The sequence below is a fragment of the Cavia porcellus genome, unplaced genomic scaffold, assembly GCF_034190915.1.
Source record: "Cavia porcellus strain 051 isolate PalLab524CR breed Dunkin Hartley unplaced genomic scaffold, mCavPor4.1 scaffold_2, whole genome shotgun sequence".
Classification (NCBI taxonomy): Eukaryota; Metazoa; Chordata; class Mammalia; order Rodentia; family Caviidae; genus Cavia; species Cavia porcellus.
This window is the reverse complement of record NW_026947485.1, coordinates 126,343,321-126,365,797: the sequence shown is the minus strand read 5'-3', so window position 1 is coordinate 126,365,797 and position 22,477 is coordinate 126,343,321. Positions and strand designations below refer to the sequence as shown.

At 38.8% G+C, this 22,477-nt stretch overlaps 1 protein-coding gene across 4 annotated transcripts in view; it reads right to left on the bottom strand.

The window, feature by feature from the left end:
* Window positions 1-22,477, bottom strand: part of Adgrv1 (adhesion G protein-coupled receptor V1) — a 526,418-nt gene that overhangs the window by 462,533 nt on the left and 41,408 nt on the right. The gene's annotated exons all lie outside the window — the stretch shown is intronic.

Genomic DNA, 22,477 nt, shown 5'->3' with positions numbered 1-22,477 from the left:
ACTATTCAGACTGTGCTGCCTTTTTTTTTTAGCACCTAAGTCAAAATACTCCTAAGCTAAAGATTATTAGTTTACATAAAAACTTACTGACACTTACATGTTAGTCTAACAAAACCATGGAAAAGTTGAGAAAATCTACTTTCCTCAGATGAAATGGTTTGGCTTAGCCAAAACTAAAACTGTTGATGCTTTAACAACAAATTGATTTCTCAGTTGCTGCTAATTTTTTCTTCAATTTTGTCTTGAGATTTTTAAAATATTTTACTTACTGAAAGGAATTGCTCATCTTTTCAAAGAAGAAATAAATTTTGAAAACTTAAATTCTTCTACTTTATTAGTTAAAATGCTAATATCACTTCTTAGAAAATGTCCGCATTGCTTTAAAATAAGCAAATGGAGCAAACAGGCAGAGTGTGTATTAGCTTTTCTCTGTAAGCCTACGGCTTTCTTCCCACAGCATGTGTGTTCCTGAGGCATGAATATTATTCTGACCATTAGTGCTGTGTGACTCAAGGGCTTTCAAGAGTACAGCACCACAGTGGCCTCTTGAAAGCACTACTGTTTTGTGATGTAGATGCCCCTCTGAACATGTGGACGATTTATCTCATGGGTCATTAAGATTCCAATAGGTCTATGTGAGCAGTCACACGAACATAATAAGTTCACACATTTTAGAGGAGGGTGACACTACGTACTCTGAGAGTCAAAATGCTCCCTATTAATCTTTACCTTGGCCAAGGAGTGATAAAATTTTCATGCATGTGGTATTTCTGCATGACTACACATAGTTTCATACTTAGGAATCACCAAATACATGAATTCTTGAAACATTTTAGGGTTTAAGTGTAGTGTTCTTAGTCAGCTACATTCAGACAATCCCTGTGAGACAGATCAATGAGCTCTCACACACTTTCAACTGCAAAACCCACTGATGGAGAGACGCAGAGTTCGGAAGCAGCCTTGGGATGGGAGCCCCTGGGACCAGGACATGTCTGGGACCTCTCTCTTCTCTCCAAGCAAACTTGCCTTAAGTCTAGGGACTTGGGAAAAGAAATAAAACAATTCTCTTTCACCAGGTAAAAAATTATGTCCTCTTTTCTAAATCAGGAATCTTCAAGGAAAAATCAAGAGTACTGGGAGGAAAAAAGCAAAGCATGGCTGAGAAAAGCTTCCCCATGATTCCTGCGGGTAAGACTGGGTCTGAGTTGAACCACAGCCATGTGGGAAAGATCTGTGCAAGTCTAAAGTAGAATGATTTCACACTCCACTTAGAACAAGTAGTGGGCAAGAAATACCTGGTGGTTATGAAAAAGACAATGGAATGAAGGGACCATAAGGTAGTAACTTAAAACTTGGTACTGAGATTCTGAAAGAAAAATCTCAAACCCTTGCACAGATGTAATAGATAGAACTGGAGCAAATTAAGACATCTGACATTCAAAGTGAGAAAGAATGAACGTGAGATTAGAGCATGTGATGGAACCCCAAATAGCTGTGCAGTTCCCAAAATCTTCCCTGCCCTGCATAAGAACCAGACAGTTGTTTAAACACTGCTTGCCATTCACAGAAATTCTGTTGGGTGGGTCTCAGCTGGGGCCCAGGAACATGTATTTCGTAAGCATGACTGTCCATTCTGTTTCAGCTCAGCCTCAGGTTGCACTCAGAAATCTCACCTGCTGTGGGGAGGAGCGTGTCCTCAGGCGCACATACCAAAGGCCACATGTGTAGTTTTGACTGCTGAGTTTTTCTATGCTACAAATGTGAACTGAATACAGACCTCATATGCTTTTCTAGCAATTCTGATGTTGAATTTTAATACTTCACACATCTTACAGAACCACTGTAAAGACTCACAGAAAGTACTTCTCAGAGTAAATGCTTTTATAGTTCCATTTCAGGTACTTCACACATATGAAGTATGTCATCCCAACAACATCTCTGTGAAGGTCAGAGCATCACGGACCATCTGTAAAGACAGATGTGAGGACCAAGCCAAAGACAGGTTAGCTAACCTGCATGGCCATCCCACTAAACAGTAGCGAAGCTGATTTAACCCTGGAGTCCACGAGCAGGCCTCCCACCCCAAAACCCCACTACTCTGCCTTTTATACTTGATTCTTACAAATCTCTAGCTTGGAAAACATGGTAGATTCTTTATACACATGTATCCCAGAATGCAAATACTATAAATTCATGCACCGTAACCAGAGCTGCCATAGAACTCAATTCCAAGTCTTGTAAAGATTTGTACTTTATTATTCTGATAAATATTACATGTGTTTAAATGAACCTACCATTCCCTTGACTAAATATCTAACTACATCTTTTAATGTCAGGACCGGTGAACTCAAGCGCTGCATTCTTGCCACTTTCCAGGCAATTAGAGCTCTAAGAACTTGTGTTTATGTCAGTAAATTCATTTTAAATTGCCCCACATTAGTAAGTTTTGAGACTATACAAAATGAGCAAGCAGGGGCTAGGGATTTAGCTCAGTGGCATAAGCACCTGCCTGGCAAGCGTGAGGTCGTGAGTTCAATCCCCTGGTACCAAAGAGAGAGAGAGAAAGAGAGAGAGAGAGAGAGAGAGAGAGAGCAAGCAAACATGATGGAAATGTGTTAAGCTGTGTGACATCATTGCTAAACGCATCTCCTTTGCTGAGGCAATGCTGGCACCGAGGAGAAACCAATGAAAAACAACTTTGAAAATTAGTTTTCCATTAGAAAACAGCCATAATTACACAAAATCTTTTTTTTAAAGGCTCTTTTTTAAGGTACACTTGCTCTTGTCTAAAATGTGGTGTTTGGAACTTCCTTTATTTTTTGTTAAACTCAGAAAACAAAGCACTGGCAATTCACACAATTACTAACATCACTAATGTTTCACATTTTTCTTTTCTTTCAGTAATTATCTTTCCTTCCTTATCAGTCCATGTTTACGGTATGTCACGATTACATGGATCCTGTTGAGTTGATTCATGGACACAGTTCATTTTTTATTATCGCTTTCCCTCTTTTCCCTGCTTCATTTCCTTTCTTTTCAAAATCCCCTTTTCTTTTACAAAAGCTCAATCTTCCTATTTGCTATTATCAATCTTTTATTTTGCTTTTTTTTAATTTAAAAAAAGATTACGATAAAAGAGGACACAACAACACAGGTCAGCACAGAACAATTTAAGCAACATAGTGTTTCACCACACAAGACAACCCAACATAACAGTAGTTACCATAGTGTCTCTTCCCTTGAAATATTTGAGTATACCTTCATATACTATAGTATCAAATGTAAAAAGACAGTGTAAAACCATTCAGGAGAATGAAAGTATTACAGGGTATTCAGAATCAACTAACAGAAAATGAACAAAAGTTACTGTATTATCTCCTTGTCTATAAAATATTTTGTTTATACTATCACACATAATAAAATCCAGTAAGATACAACATGATAAAACCGATGGAGACAGAAGAACAAAAGCTTGGTGGGACTTCAAGACAAGATGATATTAAATCAGCACTAGCTATTATAATGTCTTGTTTTCTTCAAAACAGCTGTTCATACCATCACAGACAATAAAATCAAACAACCCAGAATAAAACCGTTCCAACTAATGAATGAGAACACTGTAAGGTTTCAAAGCAATATAATGGGGAATTATGATTACCACATACTTTTATGTATTCTTACCATTTCTTACACTAGGAAAACTATTCGTTATTTATACATGTGAGTTTGATTTATTTCACTTATGAGTATGGTCTCAAGCTGCACCCATTTATTTATAAATATCTCAATGTGATCATTCTTTATAGCTGAGTAGTACTCCATTATATAAAAATACCACAGCTTTTTAAACCATTCCTCAGTTGATTGCCACTTAGGTTGTTCCTAAGATCTGACTATTACAAATTGTGGTGTTATAAACATGGGTGCACATATATCACTGTGGTATGATGTTTTCAGTTCTTCTGAGAAGATGCTTAGAAGTGGAATAGCTGGAACAAATGGGACTTCCAATCCCAGCTTTTTGAGAAACCTCCATTATATTTTTCATTTCTCATATTCACATTTCTTTTCCTCTTATTACATTTAATAAAAATTTTACATGCTACATGAGATCACTGTTTTTAAATACTACAAGATGAATTTTAGACAAATTTTTACTGGTCATAATTTTCCTGTTATATCACAATGGTGAAACAAGATAGTTTAGCATCACTGAAATCCACTCCTCTCTAAGGGCACAGTACTACAATATTCAGATCCTCTCGTTTCCAACCAACACCCATGTTCTTCCCAACTTCCTATTTTTGCTCAGTGTAATTCACAGGAAATTAAAAGTTCTCCTGCCAATAGATCTCTTGTCTCTTAATAGATGTCTTATCATGTTAAGATGATACGTGATTCAGGTTACTTTCCTGAATTAGACTAGAAGTTTTTATTGTCTTAATAATGCACAAATATAAATTCTTAGATTCCTGAATTCCAGGGATCATATTAAGTCTATCCAACAAATCACCTAATTCTTCCAAGAAAAAAAATTCAGAATTAAAATGTGGAATAGGTTAGAGTAGCTCTTCAAGTACAAACTGATTGCTGAAAGGCGGCTCTCAGCTTGGTATAATCTGCATATAGGCATCTGCATATAGACTGTGTAGTATTCTGTGCCTGTCGCTGAGAACACCCACTTAAGACATGAACTTTGGTGCCAAGACACTTGTGGGGACAAGTACAGGACTCAGAGGAGGAAATTCAAAGCCAGGAAGACACAATCCTGAGACTTTGTTCTATACAGGGGGATGCAGTGTCTCTACCATGGGCAATGGGATTGTGACAACTGGAGCCAGTCTGCCCTACAATCTGGAAATGAAACCCAAATAACTGAAAACACTGTCAAGAGGGAGAAAGGACCCAGGTCTTGAAAATCAAGTAAAGTTTGCAAATCCAGCTTCACCCTAGACTTTTAGTTACCAGGACAGTAACTTGCACGATTTTCTCTAGCTGGCTTGGATTGAACTTTGCATTAATTCCAGTATCAGTATTTGTCTACCCATCTCCAAGTTATGACATTGTAAACCCATGTTAGGGTATGGCAAGTAGCAGCACCCCCATATTTCAGCAGCATTAGTCCTCTCTAAGCATTTGTGAAAGAGCCCCACACCAGCTACCTTTCCTCTTCTCATACAGTCATTATCTCCATCTGCACTCACAGTCTAATATTTTCTTCTCCACCTCAACACAAGAGATGACTACTAAGGAAACTTGGGAACCTTAGATAAACCAAGGATGTCTTCAGCATAGAGCATAGCAGAACAAGAGGGCACCACATTGACTCGGTCCCTGAAAAAGTTAATGCCCTTCTGCAGGTCACCAAAGAAGCCCCAAATCATGCTTCTTTAAACTACTCTGGAATCAATTCCTTACTACTGCTGTTCCGAGGTGCTTTCTGACAACACACTGCTGTTTGCCCACATTAAGTATAAGAGCACTCATCTAACAAATATGGCTATAACCACTGAATTCTAAATTTTGTTTATCTAGGCTTGTGTGTCTTTCTGTATCTAAAAGATAAAGTACCTTAGGAAATGCAACAATATAGCACATTCTAAAAACATGAGAATAGTTTTACTTTTATTTTTGTTTATTAATCCATGTTTGCAGTACATAATTACTTTTATCATTAGGAGTTGGTTGATAACACAGAGTGATTCCTTTTACCTCTCCTTCCCTTCCCTCCTGTCTTTTGTCTCAACCGCTCTGTAGAAGAACAGAATAAGTAGAACTGAGACCTTCCCCAAAATGGCAATATAAAAAAAAACACAAGAACTCAACTGATTCTGCAGTAATCAGTTTCATGAAAACCTTTCCTCAATGTGAAAGTTAATGGTCTTTATTAACTTTCAGAATAAAGACCTGCAGAGTATTTATGAGGGGACACAGTCCTGCAGAGACAAAGAGTACTAGAGCAGAACTGAAAGCATACATTGACCTTTCAGCTTCAGTGTCTGCCGTCAATCCCAGAGTGAGCATCTTCCCACGGTGTGACCCACCAGGTAATTAATACTGAAAATATGATACTAATGGAGCAAGGTTTTCAAGTTTAGAATTACTTGAATTCTATTACAATTACTAAGGGGCATTCTAAAACTATAGAATTACTCCTCTGGAACAAGAGAAGTTCCACCATTCATAGCATCAATTATTTAGCCACTAAGAATTCTTAATCTATGCCATCTGTATTGAGCAAGGACTACAAAAAATTTACCTTTACCTTCTTTATACCAACATAGAATTAAAATCTTGAGCTTCCAAAAAAAAAAAACCAAAGCAGTGATCGAATGTTACCAAAAAAAGAGGAATGTTCTTAATATATCACTGTTTCTGACAAAATTTTATTCCTTTTTATAGCTAAATACACACACAGAGAATTTCATTACCCACTCACTCCTTGGTGGAAGCTAAGTTAATTCCACTTCTTGCCTGTTGTGAGAATAGCACCACAGGGGATATGCAAGTAAAAATGCTTTTTAAATGACAAAGGGGTTAGTCATTTATTCAGACAATAAATAATATATTTCTTTTAATTCATTTGTTTAAACTTTAAGAAGTGCATCTTATTCTTTAAATAACTTCATGCTTACAGCACAGGATTGAAACATCAAAAGGGTCTAATGGTGGAAAGCCAGCCTCCCTCACAGCAGACATGCAAACCATAGGCTTGTCCAATGCAGTCAGCAACCTTCACCAACTTCATTAGTGTTCTCAAAAGATAATTGATACTGGTGTTTATACATACACATGAAAGATCTACACATGTGTGTAAAGTCCTGGAACATTTTTCCCTTCTGGATAGGCTACAGGAATCAGCCCATCTTTCCCAGATGTTGATTAGCAGACAGCTACCAGGTTTCCGTGTAGACATTCATGGTAGGAAGACTTTTATTATTATGATGGTTTCTGTTGACATTGATTTTACTTATCAATTCACTTGCAGGAGAAAGAAGACACAAATATGGCCCCTGGCACCACCCTAGACCTGCATCAGTAAAAAGGGGTTGCCTCTACACCTGGGGATCAAATTTTCCTGGGATTCCCTTTGATCCTAGCTTGGGAATGCCTCTGAGTCTTTCCTGTACTTCAGCTCCCATTTGCTGACCCGTGTTTTCTTCCTTCTTGGTTTCAGTTACTCCCTCATCTTGATGGAAAATATTCCCTCGAAACCTTCTGAGAAAGGGCATATAGCAATGTTTGGGGTCTTTTTAGGAACTACCATGATAGTACCTTTTACTTAAGTAAGAGTTTCACTGGGTATAGAATTTAAGGCCAAAAACATTTTTTTCAGAATTCTAAAAACTTGTCCATTGTTTTCAGGCTTCAAGTGATGCTGCTGAGGAATCCAAAGCCACCTAGGTACCAAAGTGTGTGCACCACTTGCTGACTGCTGTTGATCACTTCCTTCTGTGGAAGGCTCTCTGCTTTCCCCAAGTGTTCCGAAATTCCAGAAGGACATGCAATTAGTGATCTTTTTGCCTGTGTATCTGAACACTCATTCCCCTTCAATGTGACATTTATGTCCTTCAGATCAGAGAAAACACTTTTATAATACTTTACAGGCATTTCTGCCCCTGCTCATCCTCACTGTTCTGTCACCTACAACTACTGAAACTTAATACTGGAAGTGTGGGACTGGCTCATTCATTTTCCTACCTTTTATTCTAACTTTCAGTTATTCGATTTTTGCTCTACTTTCTAATAATTTAATACAATACTTTGGAGTCTCCCCTGGAGCATTTCTTAGTTTATTTTTATCACATTCATATTTTGAACTAATTTGTCTTCACTTTTTCATGTATTCCCATTGCATGAATCATAAAAGGAACAGTCACAATAACTAAGCACTGAAGTAAGAGTCGAAAGACCTGACATTCAGTCCCAAAGTGGAAGAATTTATTTTCTTCACTACACAATTCCTTCTACTTTTGTATAACTCTTTCCAGAGGGAAAATTTTGATAAAATAATTTTCAGTTTTCTACTCAGAATAAAATGCAAACTCAGTGCTATGGACTAAGACCCAACATACGCACACCCCACCTTTTTGGTCTGTACCTATCACCCCCTCACTGGCCGTGCAGACCCTGGATGACTCCCAGTCCTTGCCATCATTCTGCCACAGCTGGTTGTTCGCAAAAGCTATGATTGTCTTCTCTCTCACTTTGCAAGGGACCCATTTTCATCCTTCATGCTGTTGTGTAAATGTTCCTGTTATGGTTTGTGTCTGGATGTGTCCCCCACCACAGTCTCAGGCAGTCATGGAGGTGGGCTACTAGAGTTTGTGATGACTCATGATCCAAAGTTGGGATTATGGATGTGAGTGCTACACCCAAGTGGAGGTGGCCCACATACAACATAAGTAGAATAGTTAAAGAAATGCTAAGCACCTCCTAAGAAAAAACAGATGGTAGAATGGAAGAACAAAAAAAAGGGGAGAATTGCTTGATGAAGAAAATAGAGAAAACATAGAATACATGAAGCAGGTTCAAAGAGATTACCAGGAAACTAAAAACTCTACTGAAAGATGGCATAACAGCTTGAAAGAAACTAAGGATAGATTGTCTGAACTGGAGGACAGGTTTGTAATATGGGAGCATGAAATGAAAAACTTCTTAAAAATAACAAGGAAACAAGCAGTAACAATAGAAAGGCTAGAAGATGATAAGAGGATCTATAACTTAAGAATTAAGAATGTAAAAGAAGAAGCAGATATAATCAAGGATAATTTCCCTAATATGGGAAAAGGTAAAGCTACTCAGATCTATGAGGCATGCAGGACCTCAGCCACCTACAACCCAAACAGAACTACACCCAAGCACATAATAATCAAAATTCCAGAAATACAATATAAGAACAGAATATTAAAAGCTGTCAAAGACAAGAAACAGATCACTTACAAGGGAACACCCATCAGAATTACAGCAGACTTCTCAGCACAAACCATCAAATCTCGAAAAGCGTGGGGCGAAATAATCCAAGCCTTGAAAGACAATAACCTCCAGCCAAGATTGATATATCCTGCAAAATTGTCCCTAGAAATTAATGGAGAAACAAGGTGCTTCCAAGATAAAGAGGAACTGGGGCAATTTTCAACCACTGACCAACTCTGTTACAGAGAACACTGCAGGACATTCTAAAGAGAGAGAAAAGTACCAGAAACAGTGGCAGAGAGGCCACTATGAATGGAACAGAAAGCAAAATGAAGAAGAAAGACAACTAACAACAGAAAAAGAGCTCAACAGAAATGAGGCAAAGAAAATTGGATATAATTTCTAATACAGATGGCCGAGATACACTAACTTAAGGGAAAAAGAGAGAATCGCAGGCAGAGTAGATCAAGAGGTAGGGTCCACCTAGAGGCTCTTTATAGGAAATATAATTAGCCTGAAGAAGGTTATATGAACCAAAATCAAATATGAGAAAACGAAACTCAATGTGATAGGAAACCAGAGAATAATAGGGCACCTAGACCAGTATTTCTGGATAGGTTGAACAGACAGGCTTTAATAAATGAAGAAACATAACTAGAAACCCAGTCCAGGAGTGAGGAAGTTCAGAAACACTTAGGTAAATAGCAGGGTGATCCCCCCAATACAAAACCGTAAGTGTTGGGGAGACCCCAAAATACACAGTTCATTTTGGGGAATAAAGGGAAGAAATAATCTTCAAAAAAAAAACAGCAGAAGATACAGCTAAATAGTGTATCAGGAATTAAAACCCCTATTGCTTGCACCACTCTGCTTGGTTGGAACTTGTTCTGTCCTAGTTTGTATGCAAGCACTGGTTCTGAGGGCACAGACAGCTGTCCCGAAGATATCAGGACATAGCACAGTGGTTATCTTTAATTTCCTATTAACTCAATCAGGATCCCTGTATCACTTATACTGTTGTATCATGACTGATCTTAGTTAAATCTGACTTGTTTGATTGCTGCTTATTATTGACAGATTTTATTCAAAACTGTTATGTTGCTGGTATCAAGTTGAGGAGTATAGACAACTATACTGAAAATGACAGTGATTCACCACGATATCCATTCTGATTTGATTACTACCTGTTTTTGTAGCTCTACACTATCTACAATTTGTATTTCTGTTAATCCTGTTATGTACTGATATGGTCAATTATACTTTATCTGATGATATAACCAAATCATGTAATCCTTGTTTCCCATTTAGGTGTTTATATGCTACGCTACCTACTGTGGCCAGGACCAGTTTTCTACCTTAAACAAAAAGCTACTTAGATACAAAATCCCTTAAATTAATAATTTTCAAATTTTCTTCAACACCAGTACAAAATTCTGTCTACACAGGAGCTTTACTGTTAAATGAAGGTATCTGAACACACTCTACTCTTTCCCCCTACTCCTACAATTCTCAGTGACTTTGAAACTTGTAAAAGAAAATCTGGATTATAAACTTTCCCACCCCAGGAAATGCGAGGCCAACAGCCCTAAGGTATTAGTGTACTTCTCCATCTGTCTCACAAACACTAAAGTGATGAGACATGGATTTCATGTTGTCTCTGTATGCTATAATGTTTTGTCATATAATTTTGATAAAGAAAAATCTCTGAGAATGGGCTTCTCTGCCTTCCCAGGGTCAGAGTGGTTGATTAAAAAGTGTCACAGTGAAGACAAAGACCTATTTTCAATAAAATTTTATAATGTTTGCAAGAACTACATGGCAATTAGGTGATGATTTCCCCCATGTTAAAGTGCATCCCTTAATGATTAGCAAAGAACCTCTGGAAGCAGCACCAGCCTCAGGATCAAATCACTCCTCACTGGCTTTTATTGATCAACATGTTGACAGCATCTGTCAGACATTTAAAATTCTACATCAAAATATGAATGCTTTCCAGGTCAGAGAATTCCAAAGACATTATTAATAGGGGATCAGAGAGATGGGTCTGAGCTACATAAAATATGAAAGATCTTCCAGTTTTTAACTTTAAATCAAGTATATTTTAGGTCTGATTTAAATTTATCTGTAAAGAAAAGCAACATGCGTTGCATCTGTGTCTTCCTCAAAGCATTCACCATGATTGAGTCACTTTTTTTTCTTTTAATAAACTTCTTATCATTGGAGTTATTGTGGTCATGATCTGATGGTGTACACAAATTCCAAAATTAAATGTTTCTCACTCAGCAAGGCAACCATGGTGGCGGCAGGGGGATTCACACGGCCCAGCCCACCCCAGCCAGCGGACCCCCCATGACCCAGCAAGGCACCTGCAGCAGTGGCAGGGGGGCAGGATGCACACAGCAGGACTGTCCCAGGCAAGAAATCCAGGCAGAGACCCCAAAACCTGGGTATGAACACACACACACACACACACACACACACACACACACACACACACACACCAGCAGTTGATATGTCAGATGAACCAGCATTGTACTTCAGTACATGGATGGGGGAAGAGAAGGGAGCATGTGGGCTACCACACTTTATATCTAGGTAGGTAGGTAGATAGATAGACAGACAGACAGATAGATAGATAGATCCAAAGGGTTGCAGAGAACCTCAGCAACAGAACATCAAACTCAGCCCCTACTTCGAGGCCAAGATGAGCTCTGTACCCAGCAGAAACCTCACTGTAAAACTGGCTGGAGTACACAGCACATCTCTGAGATCAGACTTGGACCTAACACAGAACTGCGAACAACAGAGGAATTTTACTTTACTTATTTTTCTGGGTTTTTAAAAATAGTTTAATTTGGTCTTGTTTTATTTTTAGGGTAATTTATGTATCATATTTTCAGTCTCTTTTGTCTCTCTTTTTTTTCTTTCTTTAATGACTGAGGTTTATTATCTTCCCTATTGTTTTCATCTTCTTGGCTTCTATCTCTCTTTCACCAACTATCTTGCTTGATTTTGACACTTTCATGAGAGTAAACATTAGCTCTTCTCTGCCTGATCCACCTTGATATTCCTCTGCTTCCTCTTCCATTGCTTCCCGCTTTTGTCCGTAGGTCTCTCAAAACTTTGGTGATCATCCTATGCCCTCCAGCCTTGCACCTGCTATACTGGCTCTCATTCACTTCTGCATCTTGTTCCTTATCCTTCATAATCCAGCCCCCTCACAATAGGTTAAAATCAGTCCACTAAAGGGAAAATCACTGCATACAGGTTGCTGGTATTTCTTTCTATGGTTAAAAGTATCCAGCTAATAGTTATCACAGTTTGTCAGTGCCAGGCTGTGCTCAAGACTTGTTATTGTTAAATGTACTACAGTGTCTGTTATAATCAGTTTTTCTCTGCCATATGACAACACTGTGACTGTATGGGATCCTTACCATTGCCATAATCCAGTATTAAAGGACTGGGTGCTGAGTCAAATAGGTAACAACTTCTCATTCTCAACATATGGGGAAGGTGGGTTCTTCAAACAGACACAAAGACTAAGAACCACTTACAAAACCTATAAGCATCCACATAGAAAACAAAATAATACAAAAAGCAGAAAACAAAAAAATGATAAGACAGAAAAAAAATGCAACCAAAGACCCCCAGCCCACCCAGGACAAGCTCAGAGCACAGTAAGATAGACGAAATCAGAAGCCAAACACTGGAAGTTTCTAAAATGATAGGAACAGAAGTGAAAAAACAAATGGAAGAGGCTTGGAAAAATAATCTGTAAGGCACAAAAAGATCAAAATGAACAACATTAAAGTAGACACAGATTTAAAAAAAATAGAGGCACTCAGGAGAACAATGGAAACCATGAAATGTAAACATAGGAAAGAAACAGAATATATTAAAAAGATACAAACAGAAGTTCAGGAGATTAAAAACTCCATTGAAAGTATATGCAACAGATTGAATGAAGGCAAGAATAGAATATCAGATCTACAAGACAGGATTTCAGCTAGTGACCATGAAAACAATGATATCTCAAAAATACCAAGAGACCATAAAAAATCAATCCAACAGCTACAAGACTAAGCAAAGAAAAACAATATAAGACTGACAGGAGTCAGTGAGACAGCCAGAGACAGTGCATAAGATATCAAAATAAACTCTTCGCAGAAATAATGGCAGAAGAAGAGACCAGCACTCCCGAGATCCGGTCATGGTGGGACTCAGGCAGCTTATTCACCCACCCTCCTGGTAAGTGCCTGTGGCATGGGCCAGGAGGAGAACCAGAACTCCCGAGATCTGGTCATGGTGGGACTCAGGCAGCTTATTCACCCACTCTCTTGGTAAGCACCTGCAGCGTGGGCCAGGAGGAGAACCAGAACTTCCGAGATCTGGCCATGGTGGGACTCAGCTTATTCACCCACCCTCCTGGTAAGCGCCTGGCAAGGGCCAGGAGGAGAACCAGAACTCCCGAGATCTGGTCATGGTGGGACTCAAGCAGCTTATTCACCTACCCTCTTGGTAAGCACCTGCAGCGTGGGCCAGGAGGAGAACCAGAACTTCCAAGATCCGGCCGTGGTGGGATTCAGGCAGCTTATTCACCTGCCCTGTTGGTAAGCGCCTGAGGCATGGGCCAGGAGGAGAACCTGAGCTCCCGAGATTGGTCATGGTGAGACTCAAGCAGCTTATTCTTCTACCCGCCCTCCTGGTAAGCACCCATGGCGTGGGCCAGGAAGGGAACCATTACCTATGAGCCTACTGCCATGCAGGCTGAAAATCAAGCACCCTTCTCCATCCTGCCCCCCGCCACAGCTACTGGGGATAGATGTCTCAGCATTTCTTGGGAGGATGACCATATGCAGTATAGCAAATATGGGGGATTTCCTTCTATCTTCTGTTTGAAGACAAAAGTTGTTTTCACTGTTTTGTTTTGTTATGTTTCTTGTGCTCTAGTCAGTACTTCCAATTGGTTTTATAATGTTCTAGTTTTGGTTTGATTTTGCTATACGTAATTGACTGGACAACTATTGTGAAGTTAAGGAGATACACCATAGTACCTAATACTACTATCCCAGTATCCTACTGTAAAATCCTGTACCAATTTCACTGCATTGTCTCAATTGGCTTTGTTCTGTGATGTGCTGTTGCATTTTTACTACTTTCAAAATAAAATTTTTTAAAAATAGCAGGATAAATACTTAAAAAAAAAGAATTGACTTTACCCAAGAGATGCACCCTGTGGTTATACAGTTTACACAACCTGCTGTAGCCACACACGTGGTGCCTGTAAAGCAAGTGAAATCTGTGCTGTGTAGTAGTACAAATGCAGGTAGATGTGTTTCGCTTTCCAGGTACTGAGATGGGATGGTCAAACCTTAGGTACAGGTGTTCTTGGGTTCTGGAAAGCGATTATCACTTTACAAAAGCTAGAAGAGGTTTGAGAGTGGAATCAACATGAAAAGGCACAGCATTAATAGGTGGTCGTGTGACTTTTTAAAAACATTTTACTCAGAGAGAAATGTACATTATAAGCTAAATACTGATATGACACTATAAGACTTACCTTTGACAAAAGTGTATTATACTTTCTAGTATAAATAAACTGTTGGCAAACTAAAAAAAAAGAAACAATGGCAGAAAACTTCCCATAAATGGACAAAGAATTTGACATGCAAATAAATGAAGCATATAGAATTCCAAATATCCATGATCAAAATGAATCTACACCAAGTCATGTAATAATAAAAAATCCAGAAATTTAGCACAAGAACAAATTAAAAGTAGCTATAGAGGGAAAACATATAAAAGGAAATCCATCAGAATCACAGATTTCTCAACACAAACCCTGAAATCAAGGAGTGTTTGGAGTAAGGTATTTCAAACCCAAAAGAAAACCTAATTGGAAAATCAGTGATAAAGATATTTGGGGAAGAAGTATGTAGATAGATTTCTCTATATGGACAAAGGACATAAAAATATTTGTTTCCCGTGTAAATGCTCACCGAAAAGTAACAGCAGAAGACTTTAATAATCAAGTGGATAAGGTGACCCATTCCTTGGATAGTGGCCAACTTCCTTCATCAGCCACTCCTGTCATTGCCCAGTGGGTCCATAAACATAGCAGCCATGGTGGCAGGGACGAGGCTCATGCACGGGCTCAGCAACATGGACACCTACTCATCAACGTGGATCTGGGTACAGCCACTGCAGAATGCTCAATATGCGAGCAGTAGAGATCAACACTGAGTTCCTATTATGGTACCATTCCCCAGGGAGATTAACCTGCGACTTCATGGCAGGTTGATTATATTAGCCCACTTCTATCATGGAAGGGACTATGCTTTGTCCTCACTGGCATAGACACATACTCTGCATGTGCATTTGCCTTCACTGCACAGAATGCTTCTGCCAAACCTACCATCCATGGACTCACAGAAGGCCTTATCCATCATCATAGATGCCGCACAACATTGTCTCTGACCAAGGAACACATTTTACAGCCAAAGAAGAGAGGCAATGGGCTCATGCTCATAGAATTCACTGTTCTTCACCACCCAAAAGCAGCTGGATTGATAGAAAGGTGGAATGGTCAGGGGCTGGGGGTTTAGCTCAGCGGCATAAGCACCTGCCTTGCAAGCAGGCGGTCGTGAGTTCGATCCCCGGTACCGATAAAAAAATGAAAAAGACAAAAAAAAAAAAAAAAAAAAAAGAAAAGAAAAGAAAGGTGGAATGGTCTTTTAAAGACACAGTTACAATGTCAGTTAGGTGGCAGTAGCTTACAGGGCTGGGGTAAGGTACTTCAAAAGGCTATATATGCTTTGAATCAGTGTCCACTCTATGGCACCGTGTCTCCCATTGCCAGGATTCATGGGTCCCGGAATCAAGAGATATGGACTCAAGGAATGGTGCCATGCACCATTACCCCTAGTGATCCACTAGCAAAATTTTTGCTTCCTGTCCCCTTGACCTCATGTTCTGCTGGCTTAAAAGTCTTAGTTTCAGAGGGGAAAAAGGCTTATACCAGGAAGCACAACAATGATACTACTGAACTGGAAGCTAAGAATTCCCCCTGGTCATTCTGATCTCCTCATGCCTCTGAGGAAACAAGCTAAAAAAGGAGTCACAGTGCTGTCAAGGGTGATTGACCCGACTAACAAGGGAGCTTCACAATGGAGGAAATGAAGAATATGTGTGGAGTGCAGGAGACTCCTTAGGGCACCTTTTAGTACTACCATGCCCTTTAATAAAAGTCAATGGGAAACTACAGCAGCCTAATACAAGCAGGATAACAAATGGTCAGGAATGAAGGTCTGGGTCACTCCACCAGGGAAAGAACCAAGACCTGCTGAGGCCCATGCTGAGGACCAAGGGAATAAAGAATGAGTAGTGAAAGAATGTAGTTCTAAATACCAGCTATAATCCTACAGAAAAGAGGACTGTAATTACTACTTCTCCTCTAATATGATTTCAATGTAATATGTTGATAGAATTAATGCTAGTTTCTGGTAATTGTTAAACCTGTGTGGCGGTATTGAACTTATGAAGTGTAAGTGTAAGCATCAACCAAAGAAAAGTTATGTTGTACTCTGGTGCAAAAATCAATGCATTTCCATTTGCATGCAGGATAGTTATAACACGTTAGGTGTAATTACATGCATGTCTTTCTATCTGAAGACTGGTTTGAAGAGATGTATCTAGTTGCCAAGTTGACAAGGAGTGGATTGTAGAGGTGGATTGTGTCAAAACCCAGATCACACAGGAAATGCTACAAAAAATAAAAAAATACGATCCCAACTTATTAAAAAGCTTTGTACAACAAAAGAAATCACTCACAGAATGAAAAGACAACTCACAGAGTGTGAAAAAATTATAGCTAGCTGTCCCTCAGACAAAGGACTTATATCTAAAACATATAAAGAATGGAAAAAAAGCAGGTGCCCAAAACTTAAAGACCCAATCCAAAAATGGGCATCTGAGATGAATATATACTTCTCAGATGAAGAAGTACGAATGGCAAATAAATATCTGAGAAGAATGTTCAACATCATTGGTTGAGAGATGCAAATGAAAACAATGAGATTCCATCTCACTCCAGAAAGAATGTCTATCATCAAGAAATCAACCAATAACAAATGCTGGCTGGGGATCCCTTGGCTCCATGTTTGGTGCAAACACTGTTGAAATCAGTGTGATGGTTCCTCAAATAAAACTAGGAATAGAGGTCCCATTTGACCCAGCTATTCCCCTTCTGGGTATCTTCCCAGAAGAACTAAGAATGTCATATCACAGCTATATGTTTGAACCCTGTTTATAGCAGCACAATTTGTAATAGCTAAACCTTGAAAAAACTACTCAGCCATAAAAGCAGATATACTTGAGACATCAAGGTAAATGGATGCAACTCAAGACCATACGCTTAAGTGAAATAAATCAGACCTAGATGTGTAAACATCATATTGTCTCACTACTGTGAGAAACTGAACTAGTAAATGAAATCCAAAATGTACAATAGATATTGTAAATTGGAAAAAAAACTGCTAAAAATAAAAGAGAACCTGGGATGGGGAAAGGGGAAAGTAAAGAAGGGAAAAGAAAAAAAATTACATATAATAGTTAAGATAAATATACAGCTAGTTGCTCTTAGTTTATTGAATTGTTTGGACATTTCATGCTTATATCTTATACTCTAAATATTATGAAGATAACAATATGCAACTTATTAATACTGTTACTATCCTACTAGCCTGTTTTGAAACTCTGTTTTATTGCTATTTCATATTTTCTCTCCCTCTAATATTAAAAAGTGAATGTTTCTCTTTTGTCCTTACTCTTTCGGGAGCTAGCAATTGCTTTATATTAACTGTATTAAATGCAGCTCATACCCTGCTTATATATTATGCTTACAGTTGAGGTGATTCAAAAAAATCAGTTAATCAAGGTCCTCTAAAGTGAATTAGTTGCTTAAAATAATTTTGACCTATAATGCTATTGCTGGAAATAGCCTTGTAATAGTTTTATGCTTTTGTTAATGTAATGTGGGTAAATTAATGATAATGTACACTTAACAGCTGGTTACTGTTAGGCATTGTGCTAAGTGTTACATACATGATTTCACTTAATCCTTATGAACAGTTACTCTTGGAGGTAGATGATTTAACTCGACATTTTGAGGTGAGGAAACAGAGTTAGAGGCTCCACTGAAATTTAGAGGAGCCATCCACTGACCAAGGTAAACACAGATAGTAAAGAGCCTGGCCTTAAACTAGGCAGCATGATTTGGTTAAATTTGATTACAATTTCCTTACAGTTGTGATGTCACAAGCCTAGGAATGCTTAGTATGAACTAAAGATGAACCATCCCACAACATGCCTGGTTCACTGTTTCTCCAAATTAAATTAAATCTTCAATATGCCATGCACCATGCGGACATGAGGTCCCCTGTACTTCCCTGCTTATTGCTGCAGAATGGCTTATACAGACCTAAAGAAGGTCTTCTGTCTCCAATGGTCTGTCTGCTACTAAGCCTCCGTGCCTGATGTCTTGTCTGGAGCTGATCTGCCTCCTCATATCTGCCCAAGCCTGTGGATTTAGGCTGTGGTGCTCCTGTCTCACTGATCAGTATGACCATTCAGAGATGAGTCACTCATTCCACCACCTATGCTTCTACTCAGTGCTATTGCCAGGCCACAGGGTCCCTACACAGGTCCCTCTCACTGCAGAGCCTGCTGACAAATCCTTTCAAAAGCTTAGTATTTATGGTTGTGTACACATTTCAAAGAGCTTAACCAAAACCCAAGTGTGGCATGGCAACAGTACTGATGGCTGTGGTTGTGTCCACAAGTCACTCATCATTCACTGACATTAATAACCTACTATTGCTACTGTCTACCAGACACTGTCTGGGGTCTGGGGGCACAGCAGCAAAGATGATTAAACCCAAGATGCATTCTTTTTGTTTGTTTACTGAAATCTACTTAAACCAGCTTTTACTCCTTACTACACCTTTTAGGCTACTGTGTGAAGTTATTGCAAAATGAATTGTGGAGGACTCAAAAAAGATGGTGGATAGATAATAGCAGGCTGAGACAGTCAACTTAGATTCCAAAAATAATACAACGTGAGGAGTCCCAAACAGAGGGAGATAGACCTTCCCAACCGAGGAACAAACTACGCTGAGAGAAACCAATTAAAAATACAGTCCTGTGCTATGACTGGAGCAGCTACAGTCTTGGTACTGCCACTTGAACTTGTGCTTGAACTCACTGCCACTGCTGCACTTGAACCCATGCAGCAGAAACTTACCGAGCTACCCGAAAGCCCACCAGTTTCAACTCACTGGAGACGTATTCACACTAAGGACGGAAATCAACGAACCGATCTGAAAGCCAAGCTGGCGGGGATCCCTGCATTGATGTGCGGTGAGTGACGAGAATAAAAACCCTTCCATAGACAAAGATGTTGCAACAGACGACATTCTGGGACAGGGAAGACTGGCCAGAACAAGGGGCTGCAGTGACTTCAGTCAGCTGCTCCTTTCTCAAGCGGGATTGGTGGGGAGCACTTGACCTGGGTCACGCCCCGGAGTGAGACTGAATAGGCTAGACCAAACCAAGTCCCTACACCTAGCAGTGCACCCTAATGCAGTGAAGCCCTCAGCAGGTTGACTAACCCAGAGGGGCAGACCCAGAATATGCTGCCCTGGTCTGTATCTCTGTAGAACACTGCAGTGGGAGGGAGCACCTAGTCAGTGCTTCAGACAAACTATAACCAACAAAGAAAGAAGCTGGGCCTCCTATGTACACCTGTATGGAAGGAACAAAAAATATGACAAGAGGAAGCAACAAGAAAGGGTCCCCAGTCCCCAATCCTAAGAACGTTGATCCAGGAAAGGTAAATACAAAGGAAAATGAGGACAGCAAACATGCAATATCAGACACGGTACTAGTAGACATAAAGTGATACCTTCAGGACCTCATAGATGAGTTCAAAAGTGAAGTATTTAACCAAGCAAAGTAAGATATAAATAGAATAATTAAAGAAATGCTAAGCACATCTCAAGAAAAAACAGATGGAAGAAGGGAAGAACACAAAAAAAGGGAGAACTGTTTAATGAAGAAAATAGAGAAAACATAGACCACATGAAGCAGGTTCAAAGAGATTATCAGGAAATTTAAAAATCCATTGAAAGCTCGCAAAACTGCTTGAAAGAAACTAAGGATAGAAAATCCAAATTAGAGGACAGGTTTGCAATGTGGGATCATGAAAGGAAAAATTTCTTAAAAATAACAAGGAAACAAGCAGTAACAATACAAAGTCTAGAAGATGACAAGAGGATCTATAACTTAAAAATAAAGAATGTGAATGAAGAAGCAGGGATATAAACAAAGGAACTACTAAGGCTATTCACAGAAATTAATAAAGAAAACTTCCCAAACACAAGAAAAGGAAAAGATATTCAGATGTATAAGGCATACAAAACTCCAGCCACCCTGTATTCTGGGCTTCTTGATATGAAAATATTTGAAGCTAGAGTATATGAAGTTTTACCCAAATATTTCAAGGAAAAAGACACTATGGTAACTACTATTAAGTCAGGTTATAAGGTGGTGAAGTACTAGGTTATTGAAACAGTCATGCTGTGACCTCTATTGTTATATTGTTATGTCCTGTTTTATCTCAATCTCCCCCTTACTGTTTCAAAAAAAAATTATTTAGTCATTTCTTATGTTTGTCTTAATTAAAGAAAAAATTCAAAAAAATTAGGATATATAAATAGTAACTCTTTTCGATTTCCTATTAACTTGTTTTGAAGTCCTGTAGTACTCCCACGATCTTGTTTTGACTGATTAGACTCTGTTCCATTCTATATGATAGTATCAAGTTTGAAGACATAGGCAACTACTTTGAAGACAATAAGATTCACTAAGATACCCATTCTGGTTTGACTATTGTCTTCTTTGGAAGTCCTGTAATGTTTACAATGCCTAAGTTTTATTGGTCTTGTTCTCTACTGTTTTGTCCAACTTTATAATATCTAATAAGATAGACAATTCTTTTTAAGGAAACAAGGGACAACGTTGATAACCATTGTTGATAAACTTGTACTCTGTTCTACACCATGTGCTACGTCTATCCTTGGTATTGACTGACAGCTTTGTTTTGCCATATTTGACTGTATTCTTCCCCCCCCCAAAGAAAGTAATAAGCACTAAGGAGTAATAAAATCCAAGATGTGTAAATTTTGTTGTAAAAAAGAGAGGGAAAAAAAAAAAGAAAAGGAGCTCTAACGGATATAACAGCAAGTGTGTTTGGGGGTGTTAAATAGCTGACTTTATCAATGTTTTTGGAACATTGAACACAGCTGTTTGCAGTCTCCCTGTTTGAATGTCCACCTTGTGTTCTTTGATACTGTGATTTGAGGAACTATTTTCAAGAAAATAGTGTGTAATCTACTAGCAGGTAATTTCTTACTGTTATGGTTTTTTGTTTTGTTTTGTTTTGTTTTGTTTTGTAGTTCTGTATTGCGTGTACCCTTACGCCGCTTTGGTTTGTTTTGTGTTTTTCTCTTTTTCCTCTTAAATAAAAAAAAAAAACTGTGAAAAAAAAAAAAAAAACTCCAGCCACCTACAACCAAAACAGAACCATACCCAGGCATATAATAATCAAGATTCCCAGAAATCCAATATATGAACAGAATATTAAAAGCTGTCAGAGACAAGAAATGGATTACTTACAAGGGAAAGCCCATCAAAATTACAGCAGACTTCTTGGCACAAACCATCAAATCAAGAAGAGAGTGGAGCAAAGTATTCCAAGTCCTGAAAGAAAATAACCTCCAGCCCAGATTGATGTACCCTGAAAAAATGTCCCTGGAAATTAATGGAGAAACAAGATGCTTCCAAGATAAAAAGGAACTGGGGAATTCACCATCACCAATCCAAACCTACAGAGAACATTCTAAAGAGAAATATCTATAGGACATTCTAGAAAGAGAGAAAAGCACTAAGATTTCAGGAACAGTGGCAGAGAGGCCCCAATGAATGGAGCAAAAAGCAAAATGAAGAAGACAAACAGACAACTAATGACAGAAAAAGAGCACAACAGAAATGAGGCAGAGAAGGTTGGATATAATTTATAATATAGATGGCCTACATACACTAAATTAAGGAAAAAAGGAGAGAATCGCAGGCAGAGCAGATCAAGTGGTAGGATCCACCAAGATGCTCTTTATAGGAAATATAATAAACCTGAAGAAGGGTATATGGACCAAAATCAAATATGAGAAAACAGAACTCTATGTGATAGGGAACCAGAGAGTAATAGGGGTAACTGGACCAGTATTTATGGATAGGTTGGAAAGACAGGCTTTAATAAGTAAAGAAATACAACTAGAGATCAAGTCCAGGAGTGAGAAAGTTTGGAAACACTTAGGTAAATAGCAGGTTGCCTCCCCAATATAAAACCGAGGGTGTTGAGGAGACCCAAAAATATTGAGTATACCCTAGGGGAGTGAAAGGGGAGGTATAGTCTTAAAAAAGACAGCAGAAGATATTACTAATAGTG